The sequence below is a fragment of the Engraulis encrasicolus genome, chromosome 24 (genome assembly GCF_034702125.1).
Source record: "Engraulis encrasicolus isolate BLACKSEA-1 chromosome 24, IST_EnEncr_1.0, whole genome shotgun sequence".
NCBI lineage: Eukaryota > Metazoa > Chordata > Actinopteri > Clupeiformes > Engraulidae > Engraulis > Engraulis encrasicolus.
In genome coordinates, this window is record NC_085880.1 from 46,377,739 (window position 1) to 46,391,600 (window position 13,862).

Genomic DNA, 13,862 nt, shown 5'->3' on the forward strand with positions numbered 1-13,862 from the left:
GACACAAAAAAAAGAAACTAGTAAAACCAGGGACAGAGTAAAGATTGGTTTAATAAACTTACTCCCACAAAGGGCGTCCAGATTCCAAGGCAAACATTTTGCAACTGTATTACAAATTTAAGGGAATACTGTGTTTTTAATAGCAGTACAACACACTTCAACTATGACCTACTGTCTTAAATTAAATAATGAATGAACTGAATATAACAGTTTCAGCAAACACACATCACAATGTGATACATTACTCACTTGAAATAGCATCCTAATGGCATGCCAGTCCTCAAACATGAACTCCATGCCATCAAATCGCTCCTCCATGGTTAGACCATTAGCATATGCCCACTGTAGGTTTCTGCTATTTGCTTCAGAGAGCCTGTCGCCTCCGACCAAAATGGTTGAAATTCCATCAGGCCGTTTTGGTACATACCTACAATTGAGACAGAAGAACTTGTTTTTATATTCTGCTCACATTTATAACACTGGAAAGAATTTTGTGACCCTGCTTCATGCTTACGTGTTCTGAAAGTGATGAAGTACTTCTGCCAAATCAGCCGATTTGTTTTCATCTTTGAAAAGCAGTCCTAATGGGTACTGTAAAAGAAAACAGAGTCACAATTACTTTCACTAAACTGACACTGTATGGTGTAGGTGTTTATGTAGTTGTTTATGTATTGTTTTAAGTTCTTACATCAGTGGAATGCTGCGCCATTTCTGCTGAATACTGATGCGGTATGTGTCGCACAACCACATTGGAGAATGGCTTGAATACAGACAGGTAACTTGACAGGATTCGGCTGGTGAAAACAATGTACTCTCTTCGCATCTGCATTTGTTCATTCTTTCCAGGGAGTGACAAATTCAGGTCATAGTCCAGAAGATTTCCAATTGGTTTGTCATTAGCCAGGTGATAAATGGGGACACGGTCCTGGACAGCAATGTGATGTATCCAATGAATTGACTTGTTGCTGCGTAGGGTGGACTGGTGGTGTGAGCGCATGAAAAAGTCCAAATTGTCAAAAATGATAGAATAGGTATGTGGTGGAGTGGAGCATTTCTCCGCCAGCGACTGGGATATGATCGTCACGTCGTCAGAACCCTGGTCCACGGCACTTCCTTCAGCCATCTCTGATGAGGTCCTCACCTCTTCATCAGATGTTGCCTGCTCCGTGACGTTTTCAGCCAGCTCAGATGTGATCCCTTCCCCTGATGTGGCCTGGTCTGTGGCACAGCTTTCAGCCAATTCTCCTTTAATACATTAAAGACATGTACACATAAGACAACATAACCCCATACATGTCATGTACATGGCGCTGTGTGTGTGTGTGTGTGTGTTACTTCTCACCTGACAAATGAAGGTCTTCCATGCTACGGAACACATCACTGGCTATCATCTCGTCCTCCGTCCAGGGATCTATGGAGGTTTCGTCCTGCTCTTGACTGACAGGCTGACAGCCAGCTTCCATCGCCAGGAATTCCTCATTTTGTCTCTTCAATGTCATAAGACCAGATCCACACATACTCGCCAATTCCTTTTGCTTTCCAATAGCACTCTTGTATGTTGTTGTGATGGCAAATTTGCTGAGCCTTTCGAAGGCTGCTTTCTTTGCACCCCCATATTGAAGAATGCAGTTGACGTAGTGAGCAAACCCAGACAGGCGGTTTTCTCTACCTCTTAAGGCAATCGCAGCAGCAGCGCAGGTGACAAAACGTGAGTGCTTTGTGATGGTTGTGAGGATGGACAAGATGAGTGGGGAGAGGCGCTGCAGGTCTGACTCCAGGCTGCTAAAGGAGAAAGAACTCAAATCTTCTGGTGAAGACCTCCACAACATGCATTTCTTGCTAGGGTCGCAGAGTGCTCTGGATTCACTTTCAATGACTGTAAGGATGCTGGCCTGCACTTCCTGTGAAAGCTCCTCGTGCTTCATAATTAGTTTGGCCGCTGCTTTCCATTTTTTGTTCATGATATGTTTCACCAACAAAGCTTTCTCAGGGTTGTGCCCCTCTTGATCAGAAATGACCTGAAAAAGTAAAAGAAGTCGGAAATATCCATATTAAAGTAGATTATCATTGGTTTATCATTGTTTGATTAATAATACATAGTCTTCAATGTAGGACGACAACATTGAAATTGTTCAAGAGGCATAGGACAACCATTGATGTATAAGGGGGCAACATACAGCATCAGACCCTAGGTTATGTAAACTTTGATCAGGGTCATGTTGGTAGTTTGTGTTATGATGGAGTAAACACAGGGGAGTGCTGATAAATGTCATCAGACAGTCAATAGTGAAAGGGTGCAATGAGTGAAAGGGTTTTTTTTTTTGTAATAATTTACATTCGATGATACTTATCAACACAGCAAAGCATAGGGCATAATTCTGTCAGGGTATGTAATCATATGAACACCACTGTGAAAAAAATGGTGTGAGTGAAACACACGAAAAAGAACTGTGAATGATTACACAAAACCTTTTTCCCTCATTGCAATTGACTGGCTGATAGGGACCAGGTCAGGAAAGTTGGGGGCTGCTGTTCAGAATCGTGTCTCCTGGTCCAGATGAGCCATTTCAGCCCCTTCTGTGTTCATGTCGCCCATCCCCCCCGGTTGTTGGTGAACCCCCGCTCCCCCCCTCTACTGCCCTCCCTGCTACTGACCTACAGACTCTACCACTGACTTACAGACTTGGTAATTTTCCGTCAACCCACAAGTGTGTGGTTGGGCAGTGATAGGCCCAGCAACCCAGACCCCCGTCTCCAGAGGCTCAGCACCCTGCTGTGATCTGTGCAGCAGCATCTCACCCTCAACCGGGGGTAGGGGCTGACTACCAAGAAGCAGTGTTGTATAAAGTACTGAAATCTCATATTCATGTAAAACTATGGGTACCCCTCCAAAAATGACTTTGGTAAAAGTAAAAGTCACTGACTGAAATGTTACTTAAGTAAAAGTCTTAAAGTATCTGAAACTTATTGTATGTATGTGAGGTACTGTCAAAAATAATGTAATTAAGTAATGTAATGAAAAGTACAATGCAGTTTGAAAGACTTTTTTCTATTTGGGTAAAATTTCAAAAATTCAAAAACATTTAAAAATGTACACACAACCAATTTCAGTCTAAATTTAGGAAAGGTTTCGACAGAAAATAAACTCAACTTCCTATGCGTGCTGACCTAAGCCCAGAGCCCATGCATCATGTCCTGACTTTGTTGCAGTATGGTCAAAACTCTTTTTTTCAATATATACACACACTTGGGAAAAGTGTTAAGTATTCAAAAACATACTTAAGTACAGTAGTGAAGTATTTTTCCTACTATACAATGTGACATGAACACAGGAGGAGCTGAAATGTCAGGCTAATCTGGTCCAGGAGGCAGAATTCTGAACATCCACTGTATCATTACTTTTCACAATGCTAAATGCCATGAAGACCAAGCAACAGTTCCAAAGTTATCTAATAGGCATGGCAAATAGGCATGAGAGACACGCTGAGGACTAGCTGTAGGTTGTAGCTTTAGGGCGTATTTACATCAGAGACCGTTTAGGTGGGAGGTAGATGGACACCAACTGAGATCGCTCCCCGGACGTGTAGTCCCAGGTGTTTCTATCACTCCCAGACGTGTAGTCCCACCCGATTATATTTCACGTATTATCATACACTGCCACATACAAGCAATTTAGGACCTAAACCGTCTCTGTTTACACTCCTATGCTATCATTAAGTTTCAGATCAAGCGATGCAGATTTCAGCACGATATAATGGTCATTTTGGAGGCTACAGACTAGAGTAAGGAGAACGGTCGTCTAATGACAATGTTGTCCCTGGAATATCCTAACTGATGGGCAACATCTATAGGTCTAATGAAAAGCAAATTGAATATCTCCACCGTTACTGCACGATAAACAAATGTCAAAATGCAAACATACCTGGGCGATGTTGACACGAACGGCAGCCCCTTTTCCCGGACTTGCTGGTTTATCACAGAACTTTTTCAATGCCCTCGGTGTTTTGGATGGAGTCGGCTCGCGGTCACGTTTCTGTGTAGAACCAGAGGTATCTGAAGTCGTGGTGGATGCTCCCTCCTCCTGCACCCATCTTCGGAACACCGGCAGGTCCTGTTCCATTCTCGTTAGTAACCGCACACAAGGCCTACAAATTCTGTTCGATTTTGTCTGTGTTTTCAACACCGACACGCCAACCTGCATTAATCTGTCAGCAATGGTTTGTTTTTCTTTCTGGCTGTCAAAGATAAGTGCTGAATTAGAAATCACGCCAGATATTCGCATATTTTTGTTGCAAAAACGGCAACAATCATTCACTTCCATGTTCACGTAGTTCGCGTGCAGTCTCTACAATAGCAGATTGGAGTGCTAGTTGGTAAATCTTTCCTCTCACTCTGACATTAGCCCGTAGAGAATACGCTCGCTGGCCTGGCATTCGTTCTATTTCCTACTGCCTACACTCTACCATGTACTTCCTGTCGCGCTGCAATGCGTAATCATTCCTCATCACTCTGGTTGGTTGTTCGCCATCCTATTGCGTTGCATTGAGTGCAGAGGAAACCGTTGATCCCGCCCACACTGATTCTCAGCGACCCCAGACCCCGGCACAGCTTTGCTGTAGGGGTTTTTGGCGCGGCCAGGCTACCATTTCGGCGCTCCTTCTTCACATGGCGCTCTAGGCGACCGCCTAGCCGGCCTATGCTTAAAACTGGCCCTGCTGCCTGCCCTCCCCTCTCAACACACACACACACACACACACACACACACACACACACACACACACACACACAGCGGCCAAGTCGTGCCTGCCCTCTCCTCTCAACCCACAGACACACACACACGTACACGCACACACACACACACACACACACACACACACACACACACACACACACACACACACACACACACACACACACACACACACAGGGCCAAGTCTTGTCTGGCCTGCCTGCCTTGCTGCCCTCGCCACCACACACAAACACAACACACACCCACACACACATTCACAAATAAAATAAATAACACTTATTAAGATTGAAATCAATATCTTTATCTAGTTAGCATGAGGTCCAAGGTCAGTGATGTATCCAAAAGGATTGAAATGGCCGCAATGCAGAGAAAGACCTGTGGTGTGACATCATGTCCTGCGGTGTGGCATGCTTATGCAATATTATGCAATGCAATGTTATGCAATGTAGGTGAAATTTCACAGACCACTAACAGTTCTAAACAGTTCATTCTTTACAGAATATAATTCCATCTGGTTTTTTTTTCAAGAATTGGATTAGGCAATGTGAATTTTCTGATGCCTTTTGAGGTCACTTTTTCCTGCAAAGCCTTTTCCACATGTCATACACTAGTAAGGCCTTTCCCCAGTATGGGTTGAATGATGCTTCAAGAGGTGATGTTTCAGTGCAAATTCTTTTCCACATGTAGCACACTCATAAGGCTATACTCCAGAATGAATTCGCCGATGCTTGATGAGATGACTTTTCTGTATAAAGCCTTTTCCACATATTTTACACTGGTGAGGCTTTTCCCCAGTATGGATTATCTGGTGTGTGATGAGGCCACTTTTACATGCAAAACCTTTTCCACATGTAGCACACTGGTAACGCCATTCCCCAGTATGTGTTCTCTGATGCTGGATGAGACCATTTTTCTGTTTAAAGAAATTTCCACATGTAGTACACTGAAAAGGCCTTTCTCCAGTATGGATTTTCTTATGGATAATTAGGGAACTTTTATGTTTAAATCCTTCACCACATGTAGGACACTGGTAAGGCCTTTCTCCACTATGGATTCTCTTGTGGATTTTTAGGGCACATTTCTGTATAAATCCTTTACCACATGTAGTACACTGAAAAGGCCTTTCTCCAGTATGGATTCTCTTGTGTATATTAAAGGCACTTTTATGTTTAAAGCATTTTCCACATGTAGTGCACTGGTAAGGCCTTTCTCCAGTATGGATTCTCGTATGGACGATTAGGACCCTTTTCTCTCTAAAGCCTTTTCCACATGTGGCACACTGGTGTTTGTCTGTGTTATTATGAGCTGCCTGGTGTTCATCTGAGAAAAGAAAAAGAAGAAACAAAAACAAAACAATTAAGTTTTGACTTCACAACTGATGAATTGCAGAATTCATAATTTTCAGACATTGTAAATTGTTAAGTGTAGTCTAATGGACATTCCTTCAAATGTTTTCATAATGTTTCCAACCATTCGCAACCTATGCATTGACATTTTAAACGCAATATTTTTTAAAGTAATATAATGAGGTACACACAAGGCTTTCTTAATATAATAAATATTAAAGTTTAAAAAAGTTACAAAAAAGTACATAAGGACATAACATTTGGCGCAACAGCTGTTTTGGGCCTATCCCATTTTTAATGTCATAATCTGTAGATATCTTTGGGTTATTCTCCCAGAAACGCACATTTCTTGCAGATACTTTGTTGATTTAAATGTGTACAAGCCAAAGCAATTATAATATCAGTCACATTGATGTATTATTATTGAGGTTAATGTTAAAAGGAATATGATACATGACTTGGTTATCTTATTTGTAGGCACCCCCCCACCCCCAAGGGCCACTGGTGGCCCACCACCTAATAAACATCATGTACGTATATAACTTAAGATGGGTGGTGCTTGAAAATAGAATGGTTGCACAATGAAGTTATATTAATGTTTCACATAGTCCAGGGGTACTTAATTAAAAGTCCCAGAGGGCCAGTTTTTCCAAATTCCCCCCAATAAAGGGCCAACACGAGAAGCATTGCTGACTGCTAACTAGTGCTATTCCTAAAAAACGAACTATTTTATGAACATTGCATGCTTTTAAACAGCCCTCAAATAGTTTGTGTTGAATCCTAAATTAAAACCACAAACAAAGTTTTAAATCAACATCAAGAGTTATTATTGACTGTTGCATAAGATCAACACAGCATGTGCCGTTTTCTTGTTGACAAAAAGGGATGTCGTCACAGCCCCTTCCTAGAAAATCTGTGTGTCCTCTCCTCCCTGCGTCCACTACACTTGTAACTTCTCATTATGAATATCAGAGCTGTCATACGTAGGCAAACGTTCTAGCTTTGTTTAAAAAGTGTTATCCCCAGGCTTATTGGTTTTCTCACGAAGACATGAATCTTTATTAATGTAGTAGTCTGCATATAGGCTAGGTTATCAGATAATGTCATTTAGCCTAAAAAATGCCAAGGAGACCAAGGCACAATCCCACACTTCTCCAGGAAAATGTAGCCCTGCCGTATGAGGCACATTTTCTCCCCTCCTGTCACTGGAAACTAAATATCTGCTTTGTGTGTGTGTTTTGTGCATAGGCCAATTGATGATTTTTTTGTTGTCATTATGTTATATGTTATCGATTGACAGCACTAGAGAAAACCAACAAGCCAGAAGATAACACTTTTCAAACAAAAACTGCTTATTAGGACTTTGTTTATGCAGCTCTCACATGCACAATGAGAATCAGATGCAATAATATCATGGACCCAGCAAAGTGGAGGACACCTCAGGTTTTGTTAACAAGAACATTACACATTTGATGCAATGTTGATTAAATGCAGCAGCCAATAATAAATTGTCAAGTTGCTCATAACATTTTTTGCAGTCTTACGAGGGGCTTAGGATTGCAAATGAACTATTTGGGGACTGTTTAAAAGTGTGAAAAGTTCATCAAGCAATTCGCTTTTAAGGACCACTAGTTAGCTGCCAGCAGAGCTCAAACATTTGTGCCTTCATTTGTGTAAGCAACTAGCTAGGCTATTGCTAAACCAATTCGAAGTCCTAACACACTGTTTGCAATCAAATGTGGACCATTACTTTAAAAAACGAGGCAATTTTGTAAGTAATGTATTTACTGGCTCTGATACCGTCGTTCCCTTGTGGTCTACCTCACAACCTCTGATGCCACCCTTGTAGTCACTTCTGTCTGGAGCCTGCAGTGTCTGGCAAATAGGGAGAAACTGACTGAGGGGGTGGGGCACGGAACGCTTCTTCCTAGCGTCTGGGCGCAATTTCAAAGTCGACAACACGATCGGACCAAAACATTTTTTTTTTTTTCATTTTCATAATTATTCGGGGGCCACACATAGATGCCCCACAGGCCATTTCGCTAATTGAGTAAGGGGAACATAGACTTTTCAGACGTAAGCTTAACCTGCAATAGTGCGAATATTTAGAATGAATGAACACTGGCTGCATGTCTCAAAGACACCAGGCATTCTAAGCAATACACAATTCAAAGTAGAGGCACACACACCAACCATTTAGTTTTCCCAATGACACAGCTTAATATTTAAAGGTGCACTGTGTAATATTTACTGTCTTTCCAGAATTCATGCTGCCCATTCACAAATGTTACCTTTTTCACAAAGACACACAATCACACAATCAAATTGAAAGTATTCGTTATGACATGGAAATTTTCATTTCTCATATATGACAAGGAGGATTTTCTCCATTGTCCGCCATTTTGAATTTCTAGAAATAATCAATTGAGCCAGATTACACCACACTTTTGATTAAAATTTGTCATACATAAAATAATAAACAAACTGATATAAATAAAAGAGAAATGTCTTCACTTAGATCTTCTTTGTGCTCTTTAATTAAGATAACAAATAAAAGAACACAAAGAGGATCTAAGTGGGGAGGACTTTTCCCCTTTATTTTATTACAGAATTTACAGAAATTTAAATTTATAGTTTCAAAACGTGCTGTACTTTAGCCATATCAGAAAATATTAATAAAAAAGATCACATTTTGAAATAAGCATCACATTTGCAATACCCAATCTGGCCAACACACAGTGCACCTTTAAGGACGCTCTAGTTTTTAAGTTATGAAACTTACCTATTGGGGTCATGTCTGCATTTTGTTCCATTAGAGAAGACTCTGTTTTCCTTTTGATGTCCAGGGCTTCTTCTGTTTCCCTTTTCATATCCAGGACTTCTTCTTTCATGTTCAGTGTGTCAGTATCATTCTCTTCCTCTTTTGCTCCGTAAAAATACTCCGGGAGGAAATCATCAATGTTCTCTTCTTTAATGATCTTCAGAGATATTCCTTGTTGTGATTGAGTTAATGGCTGAAAAGTAGAAGTGTTCTCATCACCACTAAATTGCATGAAATGAGACATCTCCTCTCCATATTCATGCGACAAACGTGGTTCTTCTTTGAAAACTGGTGTCCACGTACGACTATCTTTCGTGTCTGCAGACAAATTCTCTGGTAGAAACTCATAGATTTCCTCTTCTTTTATGTCATCCATGTTCATTGTGAGTTGTGATGAGCATCTATCAAGATTCTCATTCATCCAGGTTCTAGACAAAGGGTCAGAGTTCTAGCCAGCAAAAGTACTTTTTGCAGATTCCCTCTTTTAACCAAATCTTCAACAGTTCTGACCTGATGGTACCAATTGCTGTTTTTTTTTTAGCCAAGTCTTCTGCAGTTCTGACCTGATGGAAGGTAGCCAGGTGCTTTATCCCTGGGCCACTAGTAGAGGTGGAGCTGTAGACCACTCCCCTCGTTAGGTGACAAACTGTCTCACCCATCAAGGTGTAAATGGGAGAGTTGTTGTGGTTTCAGGATCCAGAGGGTGTTAACGGCTATGAATGTGGAAAGTCATTTCCATTCTAATCAAGGGTGCCCTGCTATCCAGTCTGAGTGTTGTATTTAACTGTTAGACTGCTGTAGTGGCTGTAGTGTGATCAATCCTTTCCACAGATTATACTGTATGGATTCTCTTTACTGTATGATTTTACGTTATGACAAACTTTCTCTAAGGTCCTTTCATACATCTCCCAATGTTCACAGCCTGTGATGCTGAATTACCAGAGATGGCCAAAGTAAAAGTATAGAAGTAACTGCACTGAGTAACTGGTCTACAGTCACTCTACAGACCGATGTACCTGATTCTGCACTGGTTGGATCAAATTGTGGGGGAGGGGTTTCTTTATAGGTTTTGGGTCATTTCACGTGAAATCAGACACTTTGGGACCCGACTGACACAGATTTCAATCATATTTGCTGTGCTTGTAGCAAGGTAGCACCCCAGAAATGCATTTGTGTGAATCTGACAGCAATATTAAGGGAGAAACAGACTAGCAAAGGTTTACATATGAGGGTAGGACACTATGCATTCAGTCTCGATTATATCAAGTTTGAAAGCTCTTTTCTTGCTCTACAAATTACCCACACAGCATGGAATACAACAACCTTCAGAATATGAATTATGATACATTGAAAAATTAAAAATTGAATATCAAAAGATATATGTATTTTAAAATGGCCGGTTCCTTGTCTGTGACTCATATGGTACGATGGAATAACTGCTGCTATGCAATATCATGTGCTAGTGTTGTGCTTACACCATGAATTCACTTTTACTTTTACTTTGGACACCATTACGTATTACTTTTGTACAGGCTCTTGGCTCCAGGAGCACTAACCTATTTGTGCAGAGTGTATGTTATGTCCTTACAGCCACCAACATAGTAATGGCCTCGTCTTGTTTGCTTAAATCTCTCAGTAATGTAATCGTAATGTTGTTTTGATGTAGGTGAGGGTTTTTTTTTACGAAAGAGTGAAGGGGTCGACGGGCCCAGCTGCACAAAGAGGCTTCGAGGCTACAAGGCTATGTGGCTACAGAGACTTGATGTTTGCAGACTCTCCGCTTTGCTATTCCTGCTGTGTACAATAATTAAGAGAAGAGCAGAATCCCTCTGACACACCTGGGCAGGTGAGAGCAGAGTGGAGCAAAGGTCTCATCAGATCTCTTCAGAGTGCTGGCTGAGGCAACATGCTGGCAATCAGAACCCATTAGCCCAGACAGACAGGGCTGAGCTGAGATAGCAGAGAGTGTCACGCTGGAATCTGGTCCTCAAAGCTGAGATGAGCTGGCAGAGAGTGTCACGCTGGAATCTGGTCCTCATTTGTGACTTGAGCACTTGATGTGAGATCTGGGGTGTTGGGCACACACACACCGGGCCAAGCCTTGTCTGGCCTCCCCTCTCAACACACACTCACACACAAGCCCTGTCTGCCCGCCCGCCCGCCTGCCCTCGCCACTCACAAACACAACACCCACACCCACACCCACATACACATTCACATAATCACAAATAAAAATATATGTAGGCTACATACGCACACATATATTATGCAACACACCCAAACACATGCACACACACCCCCCTCATGTCTGCATGTCTGCCAGGTCGCCCTCATGTCTGCATGTCTGCCAGGTCGCCCTCATGTCTGCATGTCTGCATGTCTGCCAGGTCACCTCATGTCTGCATGTCTGCCAGGTCGCCCTCATGTCTGCATGCCTGCATGTCTGCCAGGTCGCCCTCATGTCTGCATGTCTGCATGTCTGCCAGGTCGCCCTCATGTCTGCATGTCTGCATGCCTGCATGTCTGCCAGGTCGCCCTCATGTCTGCATGTCTGCATGTCTGCATGTCTGCATGCCTGCATGTCTGCCAGGTCGCCATCATGCCTGCATGTCTGCATGTCTGCATGTCTGCCAGGTCGCCCTCATGTCTGCATGTCTGCATCTCTGTATGTCTGCCAGGTCGGGTTAACATTAAGAAACAGAGAAGGAAACAGAGAGAAACACAGAGAGAGAAACAGGGAGAGAGAGACACAGAGAATGATACAGATGGAGAGAGAAACAGAGAGATAGAAACAGAGAGAGAAACGCAGATAGAAAAAGAGAAAGAGAGACCGAGAGAGAGGGAAACACATAGAGAAAAACAGAGAGAGGTGCAGATGGAGAAAGAAACAGAGAGATAGATAGAGAGAGAGAGAGAGAGAGAGAGAGAGAGAGAGAGAGAGAGAGAGAGAGAGAGAGAGAGAGAAACAGTGCGGTGCAGATAGAGCACATCACATTTATAGTCTGCAGCAGCAGTGAAGCTAGAGGTGAAGTGTAGGAGGACAGATTGAGAGAGGGATGGAGAGATAGAGAGAGGGAGGGAGAAATAGAAAGAAAGAGGGAGAACTAGAGAGGGGCTAGAGAGATGGAGGGAGAACTAGAGAGGGGGGTAGAGAGATGGAGGGAGAACTAGAGAGAGGGGGGTAGAGAGAAGGAGGGAGAGGTAGCGAGGGGAAGGGAGAGATAAAGAGACGGAGTGAGAGATAGAGAGTGGGAGAGATAGAGAGAAGGGGGGAGAACTAGAGAGAGGGAGAGAGAGATATGGGGAGAAAGAGGGAGAGATAGAGAGAAGAGGGGAGAACTAGAGAGCAAAGGACAGAAAGATAACACATTCCTCTGAGGCCAGAGAGGCCTCATCAGGAAATATTTGAGTCTGTCAGTGTTGTGTGATTGTAAGATATGTTGGGAAATTTCAAGTTCAAATAAATACACATTTTGTTTCAACCCAACCAGCTCTAACAAACAACAAAACAAAACCAACCAGACCAGAATGAAAGTCCACAGCAACACTTCTTGATGAGGCCAATTCAAACACTCAGTGGGAAAATGGGGATTCTCTTTAAGCTGTCCTTCTCTGACTTCATCAGAAGAATTTACTGCATATTTTCAATCCTTAATAAGGCTTATTGTAATTCCTCTGTTGTGTCATTTTTTATATTATACAGTTTTCTTCTGATGGCTAACGCTGAATTGTTGGTAACTTTTGTTTGATTTTGTGGAACTCTTCACATAATTACATCAACGTCTCACTTTTACAATGATCCACCTTCACTTTTACAATGATCGATGCTCATTTTTGGTAACTTTTTGCCGAACTCTTCACACAAATACAACAACCTCACACCAAATCAGCAAAACTGTGTCAATATATTGGAAAACCCAAGACAGTTTGCTAAACTATTCACACAGCTGTAAAAAGAAATGTTTTTGTACCAAATCGTCATTGCATCTATCAAATTACTAACACACATTGCAGCAACTAGACACACGGCAGAATGAATGGAAAACACACTTTGCCTCTTGGTTTCTCTACAAAGCATGTCATTTGGGGAGGGTTAGGAGTCTAGAGCCAGATTCCCAGGGGATAAATACTAGAGATGTACAGGATCCAAGATCCGGTTCCGGATCCAGCAGGATAATAGGGTTTTACACAGGATCCAGGATCCAGGATCCGGTAGCCGAGGCTTTTCAGTCAAAATAGTTTGAGCCAACGTGATGAAAAGGGCCCACGTGTGTGAGTAGGCTATGTGTTTCAACCCTTTTGTAGGATCCGGTATCTGGCAGGATCCTAAAAATCAGGATCCGGTGCATCTCTAATAAATACTATATTACCTGAGGACCACTGGTAATTCAGAATAATGTGGAGTTTGTCAGAGTTCTTAGTCCCGTGTGAATGTCCGTAATTTGTGAAGTAATAATTCAGCTGCATATTATATCCACAAAGTAACACAGAGGTGGTGGGGTGTAATTGTGAATTGCCGGTGGTCCACAGGTAATATTTATCCCGTGCAAATCAGGCTAATGAGAGTGTTCATCATTTGGATATTGTTTGTAGAGCAGGGAGTGTTGTACAGATGGATTGTTTTGGTACAGTTTGAAAAGTCTGTGTTACAAAATTGCTGACTTTTGTGCTATTAGTTTGACTGCCCTGGTTTGATTATTTGTTATATGTTATATACTGTATAGATCTGTGTGAAGAGTTCGGCACAAACTGCCAAAGTTACAAAAAAGGTTTTAGCGAACAAAAAAAAGAACAAAAACATATTACTGATTTCCTTATTCTCCAAGAGTTGAGTTCTGGTCGGCATGGTGGCACATACATGTTTTAAGCCAACTAATCACTAGATTCATTAGACCTTCATTCATTTCCTCTGTCTACTCCTCCTACACCACCAACCACCTCCGCT

The 13,862-nt window shown here is 42.1% G+C and overlaps 1 protein-coding gene and 1 pseudogene across 5 annotated transcripts in view; both read right to left on the reverse strand.

The window, feature by feature from the left end:
* Window positions 1-13,862, reverse strand: part of grid1a (glutamate receptor, ionotropic, delta 1a) — a 655,667-nt gene that overhangs the window by 250,071 nt on the left and 391,734 nt on the right. The gene's annotated exons all lie outside the window — the stretch shown is intronic.
* LOC134441788 (zinc finger protein 300-like) lies at window positions 5,179-9,467 on the reverse strand (annotated as a pseudogene).